The sequence below is a fragment of the Planococcus citri genome, chromosome 3, assembly GCF_950023065.1.
Source record: "Planococcus citri chromosome 3, ihPlaCitr1.1, whole genome shotgun sequence".
In the NCBI taxonomy this organism is placed as follows: domain Eukaryota; kingdom Metazoa; phylum Arthropoda; class Insecta; order Hemiptera; family Pseudococcidae; genus Planococcus; species Planococcus citri.
The window spans coordinates 43,742,699-43,763,906 of record NC_088679.1 but is presented as its reverse complement, the minus strand read 5'-3'; the positions used below and the strand labels follow the sequence as shown (position 1 = coordinate 43,763,906).

The window sequence follows — 21,208 nt, the reverse complement described above, 5'->3', positions numbered from 1 at the left end:
GAACTTAATTCGTGTCAAATTTCTTCCCAAAATAACAAAGAATGAAACAGTTTAATTTCCTTTATAACAATCTCGTCGACGACATTTTCACAGAAATACCTTCGAATTACGTAAATCCAAATCTGTCATTTGTGAGCATTTTCACGTCAGTCTTTCGTAATGTTTCAAAGAGAGAAATCTTTTTTTTTTGTTGGAAATGTCACATTTTTACAAACGTTCTACTATGTGTTTACTACTACAGTACCTACAGTAACTGAAAGGATGTAGGTGTTAAAGCTGATCCTAAATGAGATTTTAATGACCTATGCATACAATTCTATGAAAATATCTGATAATACATAGGTAGGTACATTTGGATGGTTCATAGAGATATTCTCGCAACAGTCGATTTCAATCATAGTGTACATAAGCAAGCAAGTACGAGTAGTATCAACATCATGAAAAAATTATTTATATATGTATGTATGACTGTATTGACTGTGGACGTGAATTTTTCATAAGCTACTGAATGAGGAACTAAATTCAAATGCATCAAAACTGTATCAAGTTTTATTTAAATACCTATACCTATTTATTCATTAAAAATTCAACTTCAAATTTTATAATTCAAAGGCACACCGCACAGTGTAGGTATTATCGTACCTATGTTTGATTCAGGAAAAAAGTTAAATTGTACACTCGAACTGATGGCTTTTCCGAATAAAATTAACTTTAATTCAACGCATCAATGATTACTTTGCATGACAGTAAAAAAAAAATACCCTTCTTTTCCTATTTCATCGAAGCGATATTGTTTTTATTTTATTATCGTAGAGCGTTTTTGATTGAATTTTGTCGGCGGAAAAGGGTACTCTAGCATGTAAAATTAGTGCAGAATTTTTTCAATATTTTTGTCATTATGTCCAACAAGTAATTAGCGTTCATATGCGGAGGCGTCGACATGCTTTATTAATTATGATAATACAAACCGCACGCGCTGTTATTTCGCTTTTATACACAAAATACTAGAGCAAATTTTCCGCGTATTATTTCAACGTTTACTCAATTTAACCGCTACAACCGTCCGTTGAATTTATATAATTTCTGGTCAAACTTAACATAAAATTTCCATCGACTGTGACTTCAGAACTGTTACACTATATTATACCTACATCAAAGAGTAGAGTATGGTATTCTACCCAAGCCAGACATTAATCTCCTCGTAAAGGAGCACGTCGGTTAAAAAAATCCCTTTTAAAAAAGTACGTATATAATGAAAGACGTTTTTTTGAAAGTAATATCATGAAAAAGAGGTTATCAAAGGGTGGATTTGATGTATTCAGTAAATATTTTAATCAACAATTAATTTACGCGATATACCCAGCTTTAGAAATCAAGTCACAAAAGATGCAACAAATGCGTCAATGAAGACTTGGAAATCATCCAATATTGGGGGATTTTTCAAAATACCTACACGTCAAATTATTCATTAAGATTGATCGGTGAAAATGATCAACTCGATCAATCGATCGACTCATAATCCATAGATCATTGGCAAAAAAAAACCTAAATCACCTGCAGGAATGCCACCTGTATTCTCAGAGAGAACTGGGATAGACACAAGTTGGATATTCGGACTTGGAGCTTAAATTCGCACGTGGCAGAGCTAAGCAAATATACAATTAGCACTCACCTCGATACGAAACCTAAAACACGTGGAAAATTCACTAAAAATCATTTGACGAAAATTTGGTACAACCGTTGAAAATATTGTATAAAATATAAAATAAGTGTAAAAAAAATGAGGTGAAAAAAAACAACACGAGCCGGCGAGTAATAAAAATTTATTCACCAAATCATCGCGTCGTAAAATATCGTAAAATGTCGAACGATGACGCTCATCATTTAGCATTGAACTTTTAAGACTGCTACTACAAAACTAAATACTTCTAGTAGAGGATCTGCACGCAATCCTTTTATATGCTTAACGCTTTTCGTAAGGATAGTTATCAAGGGGAATGTGAAAACGCGCCAACAATACGTGGAAAGCGCAAGCGTCATGATTGGCAATTTCTATTCGTTGACGGATACGTTGCAATGAAAATTTATTACATGTGTAATTTCAACCGAATTATCCTACCGTATGAAAATTTTCAAAGGTAGGTCTGTAATTGTACATGCACCTTTCACGCCGTATAAAGTAGATTCGTATCGACATCTGGGTTACAACGTTTCACTGAATTGAACTGACGTCGTTAAAGGATTTTTTGCATTGTTTCATTTCAACTTTTATATGTATCTATTCGTCGAGGGAAAAAAGTTATATACTGCAGTTGGCAAAAATTTCGACGCTTTTGTCATTTCGAATTTGTAATTCAAACTTCACGTATCGATATACACGATCGTCTTTTCAAACAATGCATCACTTTGTAACTTGCTTCTTTGTGTCTGGGTCTCCCTTCGCACGTGTAACATGTCCATACAGTCTAGCGACAATAAAAATATTTCAAATGAATATTTACGAAAATAAATTAATCGCGGACTACACTCTCTAAGGCAATTTTTTATCCTCAGATTCGTAACAGTTTGCATACCATTATATCTGAACTAAATAAAAAAAGATTTCAAATTTAAAAATAAAAATAAGTCAACGAGGAAAATAATGAAAATCTTGGCAATAATTAAAAATGTCTTTCAAAACTTTTTCCTGTAAGGTAGGTACATTTATAATGAACGACGCGATATTTCATCAGAATTTGTGTCAAAAAAGTCACCAAAAAATGATTCAGAAGAGAAGTGCGCAAATATATAAGCAGCAGGTATGATGCATGTTGATCACATAATCTCACTCTTTCCTCTCTTTCTCTCAACCTGTTGAGATATATTTTTTCTAATGTGTGTAACGCTGCTAAACTACGTATAATGTCTTCCTCGAATCTGAAATGTGAAATTTATGATAAGCGGATGGGAAAAAACCCAAATGGAACAAAAAAAGAAAAAGAATACGAATGGGTAAGTAAATATTCAACTTGACCGACTGGAAAAGCGATAACACTATTTATAAAATCGAAATAATGCTTGCTCGAAACCTATTTCAATATCACAAATGTTTCTTATAGTTTTAATTAGCGTTTTTATGAATAAAATTCAAGTTTTAAAAAATCGAAAACAGATAAAATTACGCGTAGGTACATTCTCTTTGACGTACAGTATATAAATAATGTCTATTGTCACATTACAGGGGCAAATTACCTACCTTGAATTTTCATTTTAAAATTTAGTGAGTATGTACCTAGACCTACAATACATACTCAGCAAACCTCTAAAAAATTTGAAATTCTGGCCCGCAACATTTTTGATTACACGTGGAATAAATTAAATAGTGGAGGCAAATTAGCATCATATTTCGAAAGAAAAAACATTTTTGGCTACCCAAGCTTTTATGATGAAAAATTGTCAGGAGTGGTCTCCTGAATAATTCCTGAGAACTACCACCCCACAGACCCCCGGCTAATTTTTTTATGGGGGGTTGAACCCCCCCAAAATGGGTTTTTTGCAGTTTTATCCTCAGGGGTTGACTTTACGTCGAGAATAGCTTTAGTTTTGTGTTCTACGTCAAATTTCCGATCTAGTGATGTATCAACTGTCCTTCTACCCCTAAGGGGGGGTGGGCCTAGATCCATTCAAAAATGAGGGGTTTTCTAAAAAACACAAAAAAGTTATCGGCACATATGAGGAGTGAAATGGCCTCCGAGAGCGTTCGGGTTGATACTAGCATGGAAAGTGGGTACCATCGAAAAACTACCGCGTGAAAAATTTCAGATCCACACCGCCTCCCCTTTTTGGGGGACCCCCCTTTTCTGAAATTTCAAAAACACTTTTCTCAGCCCCATTTCAACCGATTTTGAAAATTTTTCAGTATGTTATGTATATCCGTAGCAGGTACCCCACAAAAATTTTCAACCCTCTACCTTTTTTATTTACCCCTCAAAACGGTGTAAAAATGTGTCTTAGGGAGGGTCGGGGTAAAATGGGAATTTTGGGGAAAATAACTAAGTATTAATGAGTAGGGTGTCGTTTTCTCATGATTCGATACCGCTGAGCACGAATATGTAGTCAGATTATTTGCTACACTCATCTAGCCCCCTCCAGAGCACTTAGCCCCCTCAATTTTTACTATTGTAAAAAAGCATAAAATGAGTTGAAAAACGTTGCTTTGAGGGGTAAATATGAGGGCAGGGGGTTGAAAATTTTTGTGGGGATACCTACTAAGGATATACATCACATAGTGAAAAATTTTCAAAATCGGTTGAAATGGGGCTGAGAAAAGTGTTGTTGAAATTTCAGAAAAGGGGGGTCCCCCAAAAAGGGGAGGCGGTGTGGATCTGAAATTTTTCACGCGGTAGTTCTTTGATGCTACCCACCTTCCATGCTAGTATCAACCCGAACGCTCTCGGAGGCCATTTCACTCCTCATATGTGCCGATAACTTTTTTGTGTTTTTTAGAAAACCCCTCATTTTTGAATGGTTCTAGGCCCACCCCCCTTAAGGGTAGAAAGACGGTTGACACATCACTAGATCGGAAATTTGACGTAGAACACAAAACTAAAGCTATTTTTGACGTAAAGTCAACCCCTGAGGATAAAACTGCAAAAAAACCATTTTGGGGGGGTTCAACCCCCCATGAAAAAATTAGCCGGGGGTTTGTGGGGTGGTAGTTCTCAGGAATTATTCAGGGGACCACCCCTGACAATTTTTCATCATAAAAGCTTGGGTAGCCAAAAATGTTTTTTCTTTTTCTTATTTGCCTCCACTAAAATGCTAAATGTCGAAGAATAATAAATAATTTCTTCAAAGATCATGAAAGTCTGATAGTCCTAATAGAATTGAGGAACAGTAGTTTTAGAAATTTTCAATTCTATACCTACCAAAAAAAAAATACAGAAAATCGGCACACTGGAATCCAATAAATTAATAATAATCAACTCGTCCACTTACAGTCACGAATAAAAAATAAGGTGAAAAAATAGTAAGTAGTTAAAATCATTCAAATTCAATCGAAAAATATAAAGCCAAAATTAAGATTGATTTTGAATGAAATAAGTTTTTCTTCAGGTGCAGAATTGAGAAATGTTTTTTTTTTGTGTTTATAATTACTAGATTATTACACCCTACGTAAGATTATATTAAATTTGTCAGGTTGTGTTTTTTAACAAGAGTAATAAATTTTTCCATATCGGAGGGGCTGTCAGGGATGGAGAGAGAGTATTCATCTATTTGGAGAGCTAATCGATCTTGGTGTAATTGGGGACAAAAGAAAAGTAGGTGTTGAACAGATATAGGTTCAGATGAGCAAAATTGACATGAGGGCTTGGGGGCTTTTATTTAGGTAAAGATGGTTATGTGTAATTTTGGTGTGTCCAATTCTCAGTCTTGTCGAGATAACTTCTTCAAGTCTATTTAAGTGGGATAGGTTTTTCCAAGGATGAACTGATTTTTTATGTTGAAAGAGCTTGTTGGTTGTTTGTTGGGACCAGAAATTTTGCCAATTCATGTATAGGTATATTTTGAGTGAGAAAAGATTTGATGTCGTCAGCTGTGATGATGGTAAGGGGGGAAAGAGTAGTTGCAGAATTTGCATAAGTATCAACAGCTTCGTTTCCAGTGATTCCAATGTGGATGGGAACATACATAAACTGGATACTAAATTGGGAATTTTGTAGCTCAAATAGTTTTTTAAGAATATTTTGAACTATAGGGTGATCAGAAAATAGGTTTTGTATAGAAATCAATGAACTTAAGGAATCACTTTGAATCAAAAAATGTTTGTTATAACAGACTCAATTTTAGAACAGTTCATCCATTCTTTTTTTTTTCATTTAATGCAACTCAAACGAATTTCTGCACTGTAAAATTATTAAAATTTTTTACTTTCAACACGACTAAAACTTACTTATACCTAGTTTATTCAAACACGCCGTTGGCATTTATTGCGGATGATTTCTTGATTAGAGAGACCGCATGAGAACGGGTTACATTAGATATTGAAAATGTTTGCTGACTTCTGGGTCTCTTATACCAAAAGCACTCATTTTTGCTTCCTTTGTCACCTAAAATCGAGTAGCTCTTTTAGAGAACCTTTAAACTGCTTCAGAGTTGACAGTTCGTAAAAAGCTTCTTGCTAGAAAATCGCTATCAATAATTGAACGCAAATAATATGCTGTCCTACATCAATTCAGAAAAAAATGTGTTGAGAATTCTTCACTCTTCATTATTAACTTAGGTTTGGTATGTATTTTCTCAACTCTTCAAAAATAAATCTTTTTTCGAGTGTCAAATGAAAAACAATTCTGCTCAGTTGGTTGTTTCAGTTCTTGTAATCACTGTGATTTAAATGCACTTATGTACACGATAGGTTGGTTGTACTGTTGTAGTTTGTATTGAATAGTTTCGCACAAAATGCGAAAAATTCGAAGAATGTGATATAAAACACCAAAAGCAGCGCAACCGTAAAATAGCGCACTTAAATACTTGTACGACGAGACCTGTCATATTTCAGTGTTCCGAGGAGGTGTTATTTGTAACGCGTGCCGTTTGCGAAACACATACCTACTGATCCCCCCTTTTAAAACACTATCTTCAAATGCCAAAATGACACATTTGCTGTTAATTTTGCAGTGTCGATTAAAACACTATACAACCTATATCTTACACGTGATATTAATGTTAATTAGCTACACGAATCGTTTACGTCGGATGAATCGGATGAATGAATAACGTTAAGCGGATGATTTCGCCGTAATTTTCCTTTCCAACCATATTAATTTATTAGATTGAACGATAAAATTTAATTTTTGTAATTTTGTACCTACGCGTGATCGATCGATTAGACAGCAAAATGGTATGGTTATGGTTTTTACTTTATTCAAGCGTACTTGTATGATGCCAAGAAGAATATTGATTTGAATTTTTTTGGTGTAGGAGTTTTAAAACACTCGTATATTTGGAGTAGTACAGCACGCGGTAGGCGAATGTTATCATCGGTTAATATGTTTTCGAATAAATTACTCAAAGAAATAGGGTTGTTATTTCAAAAGCATCATACTACAGAGTACCTAAGTAATACCTACGCGTACTTATGTACAGGGACGAAGCGAAGGGGGGCTAGGGGGCAGCTTGCCCCCCAGTGTTCCGCAAAGTTGGGAAAAGTTGGGAAATTGTGAGAAATACAAGAAATTTGGGTTCAAATATTAGAATTTTTTACAATCATCAAAGTTTAAAACTTTCCCAACTTTTGAAGCCAAACCAGTTTCTAAATCTATGATTTTCCCAACTAAAATTCACATTTTTTTCAAAAATCTTTGCCCGAGCAAAGCGAAGGCAAAATTGTTGTGCCTTTTCACGTCAACATTACAACTGTTTTGATTCTTGAAAATACAAATTTTGAAAATATTTTACCCTCGCTTCGCTCGGGCCAATTTGTTTTTTTTTCACGCTTGAAAATTTCAAGAAACTATTGATAACTTTCTTAAAAAGTTGAGATCAGAAAACCCGAATTTTTTCATTTTTGATATTGTTTTACTTTTTGAATTAGGTACAATTTTTCCAAAGCTTTTAGCCTCGATTCGCTCGGCCCAATTTGATTCTCTTCTACTAAGTTACAATTTCAAGAAACGTATGATTGAATTTGAAAAATATTGAGACCAAAAAAACTGGATTCTTTTATTAAAATTGATGTTCTACTTTTCCATTTCAAGTCACCATTGCTTCACTCGGGCCAATTTAATTCTTTTTTTCACTCTATGAATTTCACAAAACCACTGATAAAATTAAAAGAAAGTTGAGATAAAAAAAACCGAATTCTTACATTAAAATTGATGTTGTTCTACTTTGCGAACTACAAACTTTTCAAAGCTTTCGGCCTCGCTTCGCTCTGCCCAAATTGATTCTCATCTGCAAAGTTACAATACCTACTTTAAAAAATCTATGATTGAATTTGAAAAATGTTGAGATTAGAAAAACCGAATTCTTTCATTAAAATTGATGTTATTCTACTTTTCAAATCATGAATTTCCCAAACTTTAAGAAATTTTAAGAATATGAAAATAAAACAGAAAAATTCCAGAAATACTCATAATATTCAAAGCTTATAAAAAAATGCAAATTTTTCATTTATTTCGGAACAGAACCACTAGCTTTTCAAAATTTTTCAACACCATGAGTGTTCAGCACGTTAAAAATTTTGATTATAGTCGTCAAAGTTACAATTTTTTGGCTACAAAATGTCGTGATGCAATCCTCTCACTACTTGTAACTTAAATACCCTCTTTTTTCATCCAACTTGAGAATTTTCAGTCGAATAAGTTGGGAATTTTCAGTCGAATAAGTTGGGAATTTTCAGTCAAATTGGTTGGGAATCTCAGAATCTTTGCCCCCCCCCCAGCAAAACCACTTCGCTACGTCCCTGCTTATGTACTTATTACCTATATTCAATAGTTGAAGACCTGAGCGTAAACATTTGGACATTATGGGCGCATCGTTGGGTTGAAACTCGAACAGTCGAACTGTAAAATCTATCAATTATAGTACGTGTCATTCGAAAAGAAAATAATATTGAATTCACGTTGCGAAATTGACCTTATATTTCGTCTCCGTAATTCTAGTTTATCATTAGATAACATTATTTAATTTTCATACCAGGTTTTGCCGACAGTACTGGTAGTTGATTAAAAATGATTTATCATGCAATAACTTTCCTATTTAAAAATTGTCTCCTTCATAATATCCGGTATCTGTATCTACCAATCGGTAAGGCGACATTTTTTCCAACGCTGATGAACATTGATTTATTACGCTAAACGTCTCTCGGTGAGAAAATTTCTAAGAATGAAATACGTCGACGATTGTCTATATCCTGAGGGAATTTAAATTTTCACTCGTACCTAAAATTAATTTTTCGCTTAAAAAAATATTTTAATGAAACCAAATTTTAGATCGCTATAGGTACCTAATATTGTAAAATTATTTTAGTCGTGATGCAGTCCATATACCTAATGTTTGGTATATTATCATGTATGTGGCAAACTATGAAGTTCTTCGCAGCATTATGAATTTAATTTTTCATAACACATGCAATGAAACGTCGGTATAACACACTCGATAAATGTTGAGAAACGCTAGAATTACCTATCATTGAAAAAAAACATAAGATTTTTCCCAACTTGTTTACTTTTTAACGCGCAACGATTGGTGAAAAAAAACACCCAAGGGAAGGAAAAAAGCAACCGCACTTTTTTCTTCCCTGGTTGCTTTTCTCCTTACCTAGGGAAGGAGAAAAGCAATCAAGTATTTTGTTAATTATGTACGTAAATCGGTTTGTTTCATTGCGTTTATTATGAAAAATATCTTACAATGCAAGAATCGAACTCTTGTATATAGTAATAATATACTATTTCATAAAAGGAATAATAGATGCAATTTTACAACATTCAGGATATTTCAGCAACCTGTTTTCTTTAACGAACGTACTTCAAGGGATTTTTTTAGGGCTTTCAAAATGACGCTGACGTAAATTTAGGCCTATACCTACCAAGTACAGGTGTCGTGATGGTGATGCGATGAAAGTGCAGCTTCGTCAAGGTGAAAAGTTGATATAATTTTTCATAAAGATCGGACCACTAATCCTCACTCAAGTTATACTTTTCAACTTTTACACGGGCGTTATTTCATTTAATAGTTTCTCGCTTGATAAGTTTTTTATGGTAACATTAAATAAATTACAAGCTTTTGAAGACTTAATTCTTCAACTGAAACTAAAACGTAAATCTTACACGTGAACCATATCAATGTGTAATCGAGACTTTTTTTCAAATAAAATACGCCTTTGTCTCTTTTTAATTTGCTCCGAGTTTCCATGTTCTTATTGCAAATTTTCTTATGATGTAATTACGAGTAGAACTGATTGCAAGCGTACATGATATAGTTCTCGATTGTATCAAGATGTAGGCTACAGCTACGTGTAATTTTGGCACTTAACTGCATATCTTGACTTTAATAAGTCCTGAGTGTAACATTTTTGACTCATTAATTGCTTTGGTGAAAGTTCCTAATCGTAGATTTTGTTATAGTTTTGGTGCCTACCTATTTGGTATACTTAGGTACAGAGCTAGTATTGTTATTTTAGGAGGAAATATGTTATTTGTTAGTGCAGTACATGACATACGAGTACCTAGTTTATTTATATTTATGTTCAAAGCGCCATCTCATATTTTATGGTGAAGAGAAGTTAATGGCCATGATAATGTTTATATGTACTGATTAGGGACTCAAAAAATTTTCAAATGTATTTTCCCTTGTTTTTTTTCTGTGTTTTGTCAATCGTTTTTCTTCGCGTGTCTAGGCGGTTACTGGAGTAAAAAATATTTCAAAATACTCGTAATGAATAAAAATCCCTCGAAGAAAACCGCGAAGAGTTGAAAATTAACATAGATACTGTATTGAAAAAATATTGTAAGACTCCATCGAATATTCAAGTACGAGTACATAACTTTTTTGACCATAAAAGAGTGGATTTTCCAAAAAATTTCAACATCATTTTTTTTGTGGGGGGAGGGGGGTAAATACGTAGGTATCGCATTTGTCATGCTAAACTGAAAATATGTATCTTTCATTCTGTACATGAACGTCGAGAAATTGTTCTAAGCTCAATTTTTCATTCGACAATTTGATGTAGTATGTTTCAGATATGTAGGTACCTCTACCTGTAGTGTAGGCCGATGAAAAAATGACGTATTGTAAAAGTTTGATAAAAAGAGTAAAAATAAGAAAAATCTGCATTAAGAATCACCCATATGTATATAGGTAGTATACGTAAGTTGCTGAGTAGGTATAGTGTTTGAATTTTTACGAGTATTGTGGTGAATTTCACTAGTGAAATGAATTACGAGCATTCAAGTAGCGAGAAAAAGCGGACCGAACGAGTATACTTACCTAACTACCCTAGTACATACCTACGTGAGCTAAGTGTTTACATCGCATGTACATAGAGCCTATTGTACATGAAATTGTTTACAATATCATGGTAGCTTTTGAAAACCGTTTTATTTTAATAATAAAATGAATGCTGAAACAAAAAAAATGTATACTATGCTTAAAAATATCGTCCAACTAATAATTGAAGATTTTTAATTTTATACCCTTCTCCCTTATGCGTCTGCATAAATCCTTCAGTTCATGTTGGACCTACTAACTTAGTAACGTAACGTCAATAACGTAAGCTTTCCGAATTATTAATTAATTAATTTTTGTATACCAGTTAGATTAAAGGTTTTTTATTTCGTAATTCATTTTGCTAAAAAAAAAAAAATGAAAATTGTCTTCTTATTCTTCTTTCTTTTTTCGCAGATGAATACTAGTAGATGCTCGAATTTTACTCAAGAGAAGGATTTCATTTGATTTTTGAAAAGCCGTTTTATGGAGTAATTTCACGAATAAGCTTTTTTTTTGTTGAAGAAATGAAATTCTATAATGTTCGATAACTTACGTCTATACATATGATGTAGGTACTTATTGTTGGTGGTATCATTCCTTGACTAATCGAATGTGTCTCAACCAACGGCACAGTATTGCCAAGATTAGTACCTACCTAGTGTTTTTGAAATGATGGTGCCCATCGGATCATTTTTACTTAATTATTTAAATTTTACATAAATGATTATAAAACGAAGTAACTATTCATTTGTTTTCATCTTAAATTTAAAAACTTCGTAAACACTAGAAAGATACTTGTAATACTTGAATATGGATTATTATTGAATCAATCAATTACACTTGATAACAGCTGTTTTCTGTTTTGATTACCCCCAACGTGTTTTTCCTAATCCTTTCCTTGCCCTTCTCCCCAAAAATTGACCACTTGGTCGTCAAAAAAATTATCTCACCTGCACGTTCCTGATTTTGACAGTTGGCATTTCAGTTGGAATTTACTTTAGAATGACGGACTAATCGGAGAAGATACAAGAGTATAGGTACATATGTATTAATTTGATGAATTTGGAAAATTCGATTGAGATTTTTTAGAGCTGTATAATTATGAATTTATGCCCGAAGCTTGAGTAATGGTTTCCTTATTACATTGTTTTGTCTTTCTTCTCATATCGACGACTAAAATCCGTCGGAATCCATTCCTAATTATTTAAGAGCTTAAAAGAATGGAATTTTCTAAAAAAAAAAAAAAAAAAAAGAATAATAAAAAAATAGGTAAGTAGGTAGATTTAGTCCAATTGACCGTACCATTTTTTAAAATCCAAACGGAAATTTCTGGTTAAGTTTGAAATTTTTTATTGAATTAGAAGATTGTATGTAGTAGGTATGTTAGCCCAAATACCCAATTCGGCATAAGGGTACGCGTTGATTTGTACGCGATACCACCACGAGCGGTTATACGACTCGATGATGATGATGTACCTAGTAGGTAATTTTCAGTAATTGAGTATTTTGTGAAATGAAAACAAGAGTGAGAAATTTTTGAAACGCTTTGAATTTTTAATCCTAAACGACTTTATCATTAGATCAGGCGTCTACGGTCCTTGTTATTTTACCTACTAGTTCACTTAATTTTTCGAGGTTCCTTAACTTACAATTAGTTTAATGAGAGTAAGTAGGTACGGTACTAGAATTCCATAGGCACTTTTTGGTGGATAAAGTTGTTTAGAAAATAATCCCCCAATTCTATGAACATACGAGTAAAGGAATGTTTGATTCCATTGAAGTTTTTTTATTTTCAATTGTCAAACATCACGACCTTGAAAAATGAAAACTGATAGCATGACACGCGAAGCTGGACTGGGTTTTCAAGTTGCGTGTCCTTGATTAGTTTGAAAAACGGAATTTGAAAAACAGAAAAAAGAAAAAAGGGTCGAAACATTATTGGATGTAAGCAGTCTTAAGGGTTGTTTTTGCATAAGTATAAAATTAAAAATCAGCGTGAAGAATGTTTTGCGATCGATTAAATTCTACGTCGTTATAATTACTCGTATCGGTTACATAATTGAAAAAAAAAAACAGAACTTTCGAAGAAAATCTTGAAAATTCACAACAAATGAAAAATCGTCAGAACACGTCGCGTCGACTAACTATTGAAATTTGAAACCAACTAAAATTACAACTTGATTCAACTTTATATAAGATTAAGATTACCTACTAATCAATTTTACGGATGAACTAAAAACACTTTAACGCTATTAATTTTGACGCGAAAGATTTTATTGAATTCCCGCGGTGTACATGTTGGGATTTTTCGACCTCCAAAATAATTCTATTTGAAGGGTTATCCTATAGTAATTTCTAACCCGATAACCAAATATTAGTTTCAAGGTAGGATAAGATAGAAAAATCAACTGAATGAAAAATGTTGACACGCAAAGTACTCGTACCAACAAAGGTATGTTTTGTATTTGGATAAAATACATAATTGCTTTTATTCCCGAAACAAACGTTTGAAAAAAATCTTTCACGAGAATGCTAGGCCTAACAATAAAGTTGACAAGGGTTATTTCATCTCGTAAATACACTTATCAAAGTTTTATATAGCCAACTAAAAAACAGATTAGCCGCGGATTCAGTCAGCCGAGCTAATAATTTTAATTAAATAAGTCGACTTTTTCGTTTAAAATACTTTTCAAAGTAAAAATTAAATTTTAACACAATTTCCACCATGTTTTTCTTAGTACAATCGAATTTCCACAGCTTTCGTACCTGTGACATTTTTTGACTGTGTAAAATTGTACGCACCTTTTTAAAAAACGCCATTTTCAGCGATAAACCTACTCGCACTCGCCCACTATTCGTTGATTAATTTTTCTTTGCTGAAATTACTTCAATCTTTGCCATGCCATAAGGTTTTTTTAAAAGAAATCTTTCTTCATGCACGTATTTTTTTCAAGTTTTTATTAACGAGGAATTAAGCAGTAAAATTAATTTCGAATAATGGGACTTAACCCGATTACGAGATAATATTATAGCCGCCGTCTCTTCTCCTCGTAGCATACGAGTATACATAATACCTACTACCTCGTGAAAGTTACATTTTCAATAAGTTAATGAATTATACTGCTATTCCTACACAGGAAATGAACGTATTTTCTGAAAAAATTGGGTATTTTCCAAAAGTGTAATTAAGGAATGATTCGTTTTAGTGAATTTTGCCTTATAAAAATTAGCTATTTATAAGTAGGTCTGACTCTTTAGAAATAGGCTAGACCTTAAAAATAATTTTTTTATCTACCCATTTTATTATTTAATCAACCAATATCCTTGTGAATTTTTGTTTTATGAATAAATAGTGACAATAAGTCATATATGTTTATTGTTTAGATACCTACCTATATCTAGAAGTAATAACGCGGACGAGTTTTTTTTTCTTTTTTGGAGAATCAGAAAATCCGCTGGGGGCTCCAGAACCAATCGACTCAGGAGGTCAAAATTGTATACAAACCAAATTTTTGAGCTTTTCATATCTGTATGATCGAATTTTGATTTTTTTTCATGAAAAATGGACCCTTAAATTTTTAAAAATTCTCCAAAAATCTAAAAATGAATTTTATGCTGGTGGTGTATTTTGGGGTCCTAATAATCTTTCGATACTCTTTTGTCCAGTTCGAAAATTCAAGTGCGGGTTGGAATACTTCCCTCATAAAGACCGAAAAAATAAAGGCAGTATGAAAAGAACCGATCTGTCCTTGGGTCACAGATCTGTTTTCTCATATCAACACGAGGACTAAAAAAATCGAAGTCGTGTGAAATGAACAGATCTGACTTCGGATTACGGAGCTGTTTATACTTCATATTGACTAGAGGACTGAAAAAATCAAAGTTATGTGAAGTCAACAACTCTATTTTCAAATTACAGAGCTGTTATTCATAATATTGATCTGAAGGCTGAAAAAAAATCAAGGCAGTTACGTAGAATATATTGGTGTAAAGTGAACAGATTTTGTTGAATCAAACCAATCACAAATTAATAGCAAGATCAAAAATGAGAAAATTTCTATATCATTAGAATTTTATTTTTCTGCACTTTTAAAATGAAAAGACGCCACACATGACATTTGAAATTTTTCAATTTAAAAAAAGTAATTTACATTAAATCTCAAGTGGTTGTTTCAATTTTAGTGATACCCTGCTCAAAGTCGAATTTTTTAATTCAATAGACCAGACACCAGACGCTGGTATTTTACCGAAAATCGATTGAAAGAGCTCCAAAAAATTACACTACTTACCGGGGACCGAATTTCACAGAATTTCGCTTTTAAATTTTCAGCAAATTTTCAATAAATCCGTTGGTTTATTTCTCATTATTTCAAAATACTGAATGGCAACTTAGAACCACGAGTGTGAAAGACATAGCGTAGGTAACGATGATCTAAAAATTTTCACCCCAAAGAGTTCACTTTTTCACGAGTATTAGGTAAGAATAAAAGTCATTTCAACCACCGCTGTTAACCGTTTTCCTCATACGTTTACAAGTTGTCAAAGGCCTTTCTTCTTTTTCACGTCAATAATCGAAAACTTTTACCTTACATAAAAAATTTCCAGAAAGGATCCTGCGGTTGAAAATTTCGTTCGGCGATTTCAAATCACTGAAATTTTCAAAACTTCGATTCGAGTCTAAAACAATTTTCAACCGATCATTTCCATACAACAACGGTTGTTCTTGTTCAAACGATAATATAAATCGTTTTATTCTCACAAATTTTAAATTCCTCGAGGTGTGCGACGCGACGAAGAAAAGGTGAAGGAATTCCTAAGTCGGCTGATTTGATTTATTTTGAAGGAAAAAGGAAATCGTGGGTTACGCTTAATTAAGATTTGATTAAATATTTATAAGTGTAAACAGAAGAATTCCACGCGTTTTGAGCGCAATCCACGGAGTTTTTTCGATCTCTGTGTCATGGTATGTATGTACTATGTAGGCAAGGCGCTTTACAAGTTCAACTTATGAGTTTTTTATGGTGGCGTTTGAAGCGAATTTCCGGCAAAATGATTTATTAATCGAAAAAGTGAAAGCGGTTTTTTTGAAAAGAAAATTCCATTATCTTTAATTTCATTTCCATTCATTTTATCGCGCCACGCCGGGGAGCTCATACGTGGAAGAAAATGGAAGAAAAAAAGAATACAGCGACATATGCCAAAAGATATTTTCTAAAGCGACAGCAAAAACTCAATTCAAATGGTATATTCTTCAGCGGCCGTGAAAAATATGCGCGCACGTTGAATACGTCAAGAGATTAATGATACCTATGCTACGTACAATCTACGTACGTATATTGCTGAAATGCAACTTCCAAGTACGAGTACAATATAAACTGGAAATTATTCGATGGTTCAACAAAGACGCATATTTTCACTAACTAAGTACCTATATAAGTTTGCAGTCGAAAATTTAAGCCTTGTATATCTGAGATATAATTTTAAAATCGGAGGGGGACATAAATGTGCAAAGTTTTACCATCTAAATCGGCCGTTTCAGTCGCAAGGTAACAGCGAGTAAACGTTCTTGATCGGGTCCCGGGAACATTTTTGCACTATCGATTCGCTTTCAACTCGGTGACTGTTTACACTGCTAGAGTAAATGCAACCTTTTATATATCTAACCTCAAGTGTAGTCGTTTTAGTTTTTCGACCATTGATGAATGCACGAATATTATCCAGCGTTTAACTCCGATTCGACTATGTACCTTCGCCGAACTTGCATCCGAGTTGTTGATCTTTATCTTTGGAAAATACGAGTATTTATTCCAAATCAACGCTACGCTCAATTTTTAACTTTTATTTTTCGAAAATCACCCACAATCCGCAATAATTATCAATTTAACCATCGATTCATCGAGTAGGTACCTCGTGTATGTACCTAAACTTATACCTGTCCATATACTTTCATTCATGTTTAATACGGCGAAGAGGAAAAACCGCGTGTATTTTTATTGCCTACCTGGTTTATTTATACGCGTATTTTATCGCCTTCACGATTCAACTACCCCCTTTACTGCTCGTTGTGTTGCGTTGCATCAACAGTGAGGCTTTTAACCTTTTCAAAAAGTATATTATTTTAACAATAATAAACGAGCGACGCGACGTTTAATTTCAACCGTTTCTCAAATGAAAAATAGGGGCTTGTTTTTTCCTCCCTTTAAAACCTTGGTGTACTCGTATTTTGTTACCGACATAGATTTGATTATCTTCGAAAAATTATTGCATTCGTTGTCACCAGTACATTGCTTCCTTTCGTGTTTTATTTCATTTCATTTTTTTTCTCTCTTTTTTGAATTTCATCGCAGTAATGGATAGGTGCTTAGATGATAATGGTATTAACAAATTGTACGTACTACCCGGCAATTTGATGAAATAATTTTCACATCTTGTTAGTTGAGTACGTAAAGAAGAGGGGGTTTATTATTTACTATACCTTGATTTTAGGAATTAACAGGGAGGGAAGGAATCAAGTGTGAACCTACTCAATGTCGAAGGTATAGGTAAAATAATATGTTTTTGAGCGTAAGTTTTGTGTGCAGAGGCGGGGCGGAAAAATACGTTTTCTGAGAACCATCTCAGAGTTCACTGCTTTGTCTTCATCACTCAAAGAAGAGTGCAATTAATGTCTGAATTTTATACTCTTTTGCATAGGATTTGGAGGATCTTAGCATACCTATACTGCTTTAAACATGAAGAAATATCGAAGCTTAGAGTGAGGAAACTCAGAGAAAAAGTGAAAAAAAATGCAGAATGCTCCCTTCCCCAACTGACCCGATAAATCATCATCAGAAAAAAAATTTTCAAATCAGCATTTTTGATTTTTATAGTCAATTTAAAAATTTGAAACCCCCAGTCAGCAAATGTAAGTTTGAGTCAGAGACCCAAAATTTTCCCCAAAATCCTTGACATATCTGCACCTTAAAACTTTTTTCGAATCACTAAACAACCTTCCAAAAAAAGTTATCGATCACATACCCCTTCAGTGCCATTTTAGAAACTCGTACCCTAAAAAACACTCTATTCTCTCTCTTCCTGGGATGTCAACTATAATTTTTAGAAAAGATCGAATTTTTCTTACATGAAAATTTATGAAGTCGAGAAAAAATTCAACTAAGATACCAAAAACGCTTATTGGAAAAAATATATTTCAAGAGTCAAGACTATTTTTTCATTTTGCTTCAAAATATCCAAACGAAAGCGAAAGGAACTGACAGAATTGAAATTAGGGATATCCCAATAAAAAAAAGGTAGGGTCATCACGAAGAAATAAAATCAAAGGATTATGACCAAATTTGGAGGAAACATTCATTTTGGGTTGAAAGTCATCCAGTAAAAATTTAGCTCCGAAAATACGTCCCAAGGAGGGAGAATTTTCGACGCTTCAGCTCCTAGCAAACGTGTTTTGGAAAAAAGGCTTAGGTAATTCCAAAAAATGATATTTAAAATTTAGCGTCGACATCGGCTTTTATCACTTATTTCTGGAAAAATTCGTGTTTTAAAAAAGTTTTCTTCTCGAATACATTATGAAATACATACTCGTAAATTATGCTAAATCATCGAAAGATATTATTCCAGAAACTGGGCGAATATTTTGAGACACAGTGATACCAATGTGTCAGCCATTATTGTAAATTCCAAAAAATCAAAAAATATAGGCAAAAATTTACCAATTTTTTTCAACTAAAGATTTCATTGAACTCCTGACGATCCACATCATAAAATTTTGGTATACAACGATCTAAACCTAACGTTGAACTTGATTTTGTTTTCGTACACTTTTGAGGATTTTCACGCCCTTCATTTCTAGTATTCGTACACGATCGAGTAACCTGTTGTACACCCTTGCCGCAAACTAAATACAAATTCACTTCAAGATAGGAATTTCGAAGAACAAAATACATAATTCTGCGAATGCTTTCGTAACCCACTAGCGCATTGAAAAATATTATACACCCGGTATCATACACAACATACTAAAGGATTTTTTCAAAAATTATTCCGGTCACTGAAAGCTCGATTAGGTTAAAATTAATACCGTACGCGTCCTTTTGTTTTATACACGCTAGTAACTCCTTATTAATGGAACCGTATTCAAAAGTCAAAACCTTTTCATAGATCAAAACAATAAGACCGACAAAAAATGACGCGTGTTTGTGACACCAGTCGGTTCGCTGTTTTCACGTTTAATTTGCAAGTTGGCGAAAATAGAATTTTCCGGCTTCATCTTTTACGGTTTTGAAATCATTTTTGTGTTAGCATAAATTCGCATTTCATCTTACCTTTAATTTTGAAACAAAAAAAAAACTAATTAGGTAGGTAGCATTATTATTTAACGTACCTTACACCTAATCCACTTTTCAAAACAAGAAATCTACTATTTTTTGTCACTCAGGATGATTCCAAATTAATGGATCATTGTCTCACTAACACAAGACGAACTGATTGTTTACAAGAAAAACATAGGTAACTAAATTACCCGTACATTAAGCATTCTGTTCTCAAAATGTTCACATGTAAAAGCTCTTGAGAAAATTAATTTATCGAGTACCTAATAATTTTTATCAAATCGAGTGCAACTACTCGATACAAAAATAAAACAAAATTGTACTTTTTTCTGTCCACAAAAAAATTGTGGTAGGTTTGGCGAAACTGAGTAATACATAATTCAATCCGGTACTGAAAAAAAAATCCATTTTTCTGCTACACTAGAAGGATGTTCTTCTCTTCTTGCCATACCGTAATCTTATTCATCATTAATTCGAAAATCCAACGGAGCGCAAAATATTAAAAATTTATTGCTCCTATGCCTTTTTTTCATTTTTTTCTTTCAATTTTACTTCGTTTGTTTTTTTTCAACAAAAATGAGCCAAGTTGCCCGACGACACCTTTTTGTCGCCAATGGAAAAATATCTAGCTGCTCCAAGTAGCCTACGAGGAATGAAAATAATAAAATCTCAACTCACCGAATTCACTTGGATAGAAGATTGCAAGTTTAGCATTCCGATAAAATTCACGTTATCCTCATTTTAAAACGCCATTTAATAACATTGAGCTGAAGGAAACAAAACATTACGTTGTTAGAAAATATCCGGGAATAAAAATAACAGTAATACGATTCAAATTGATAAATTTTCCATCAATAAGTATAATATGGTAAACTTTCTCCGATTTTTAAACGCGTAAGTACATAAACACATCAACTTGTATTAAAAAAAAAACATGTGTAAAGTGCAGACTTTAAAGTACACCTAACAAATTTGATGAAATAATCCTCGTTAATTGCGGCTCATAACGAATGTAAAATTTGTGCTAGATTAGATTCGTGCGAATTCAAAATTAAAAAACACTTGCACAGTGTAATTTTTCACACGTACGACTCATTTATGACGTTGGATTTGAAATGAAGTGATAGTTATGATAGAAACGGGAAAAATAATAATCAAGTTAGTTGCAACTTGCAACGTTTCGTTAAAATAATATAGTAAAATAGCTAATAACACAGATATCTGCATATTTATGCAAAAAAAAAAAAAGATTAGCAGACGCACACCACCTTTGCATATATGCATATACGAGTATGTAGGTATCGAACCATCTCGCAGCTATATCTGAGTAAGCATACACGATAGACAGGATACATCTATGTAACTATTCATTCAGCAACTGTAACATTTTTTCCGCTAAACTATTACGCTGAAAGGCAAAAAAAAAAAACGCAGTTTTTTCAAAACCTAACCCAATCCAGACAATATTGTGAAACGTGCTCATATTGTAGTTTTTCAATTTAATTACGATAGTTTTCTCGTCATCGCTTTATGTAGCCAAGGTAGGTAGCTGTAGAGTGTAGATCGTATGTAGGTAACAAAAAACGATGACGAGTTTGACCAACGAAACATATTTTTTCAAAGCACGTTTGCGTAAAATTTTGAAAATTTGATATATTAAGAACACATTTGGAATTTATCGCTTTCAATTGTTCCGTAGAGAAGAATATGTACATTTGATAAAGGGTCTGCAGACATACAAGCGTTAAATTTCCATGTTTGGCCTCTTATCAGTGATAAGGATTTAAGACCGTAAATCAAGGATTTACTAGAAGTGCCTGGCCTTTTTCCAGATAAAGGTAACCACCCATTTACCATATAGTAAAGGCAATATGCGTGGGCCATACGTGAACTCTATAGGAAAGCATTCTCTA

The 21,208-nt window shown here is 33.3% G+C and overlaps 1 protein-coding gene across 5 annotated transcripts in view; it reads right to left on the bottom strand.

Annotated features, from left to right (window-relative positions):
• LOC135838419 (octopamine receptor Oamb-like) overlaps positions 1-21,208 on the bottom strand; it is a 117,003-nt gene that overhangs the window by 78,967 nt on the left and 16,828 nt on the right. For 3 of the 5 annotated variants that reach the window (XM_065354048.1, XM_065354051.1, XM_065354052.1), the window contains exon 2: positions 19,974-20,062. The exons of 1 other annotated variant lie outside the window; for it this stretch is intronic. The gene's annotated coding sequence lies outside the window, so the exon portion shown is untranslated. Of the gene's footprint in view, positions 1-1,672; positions 1,932-19,973; positions 20,063-21,208 lie in introns of those variants that run through there. One more of the 5 variants, XM_065354049.1, reaches the window with a different exon arrangement.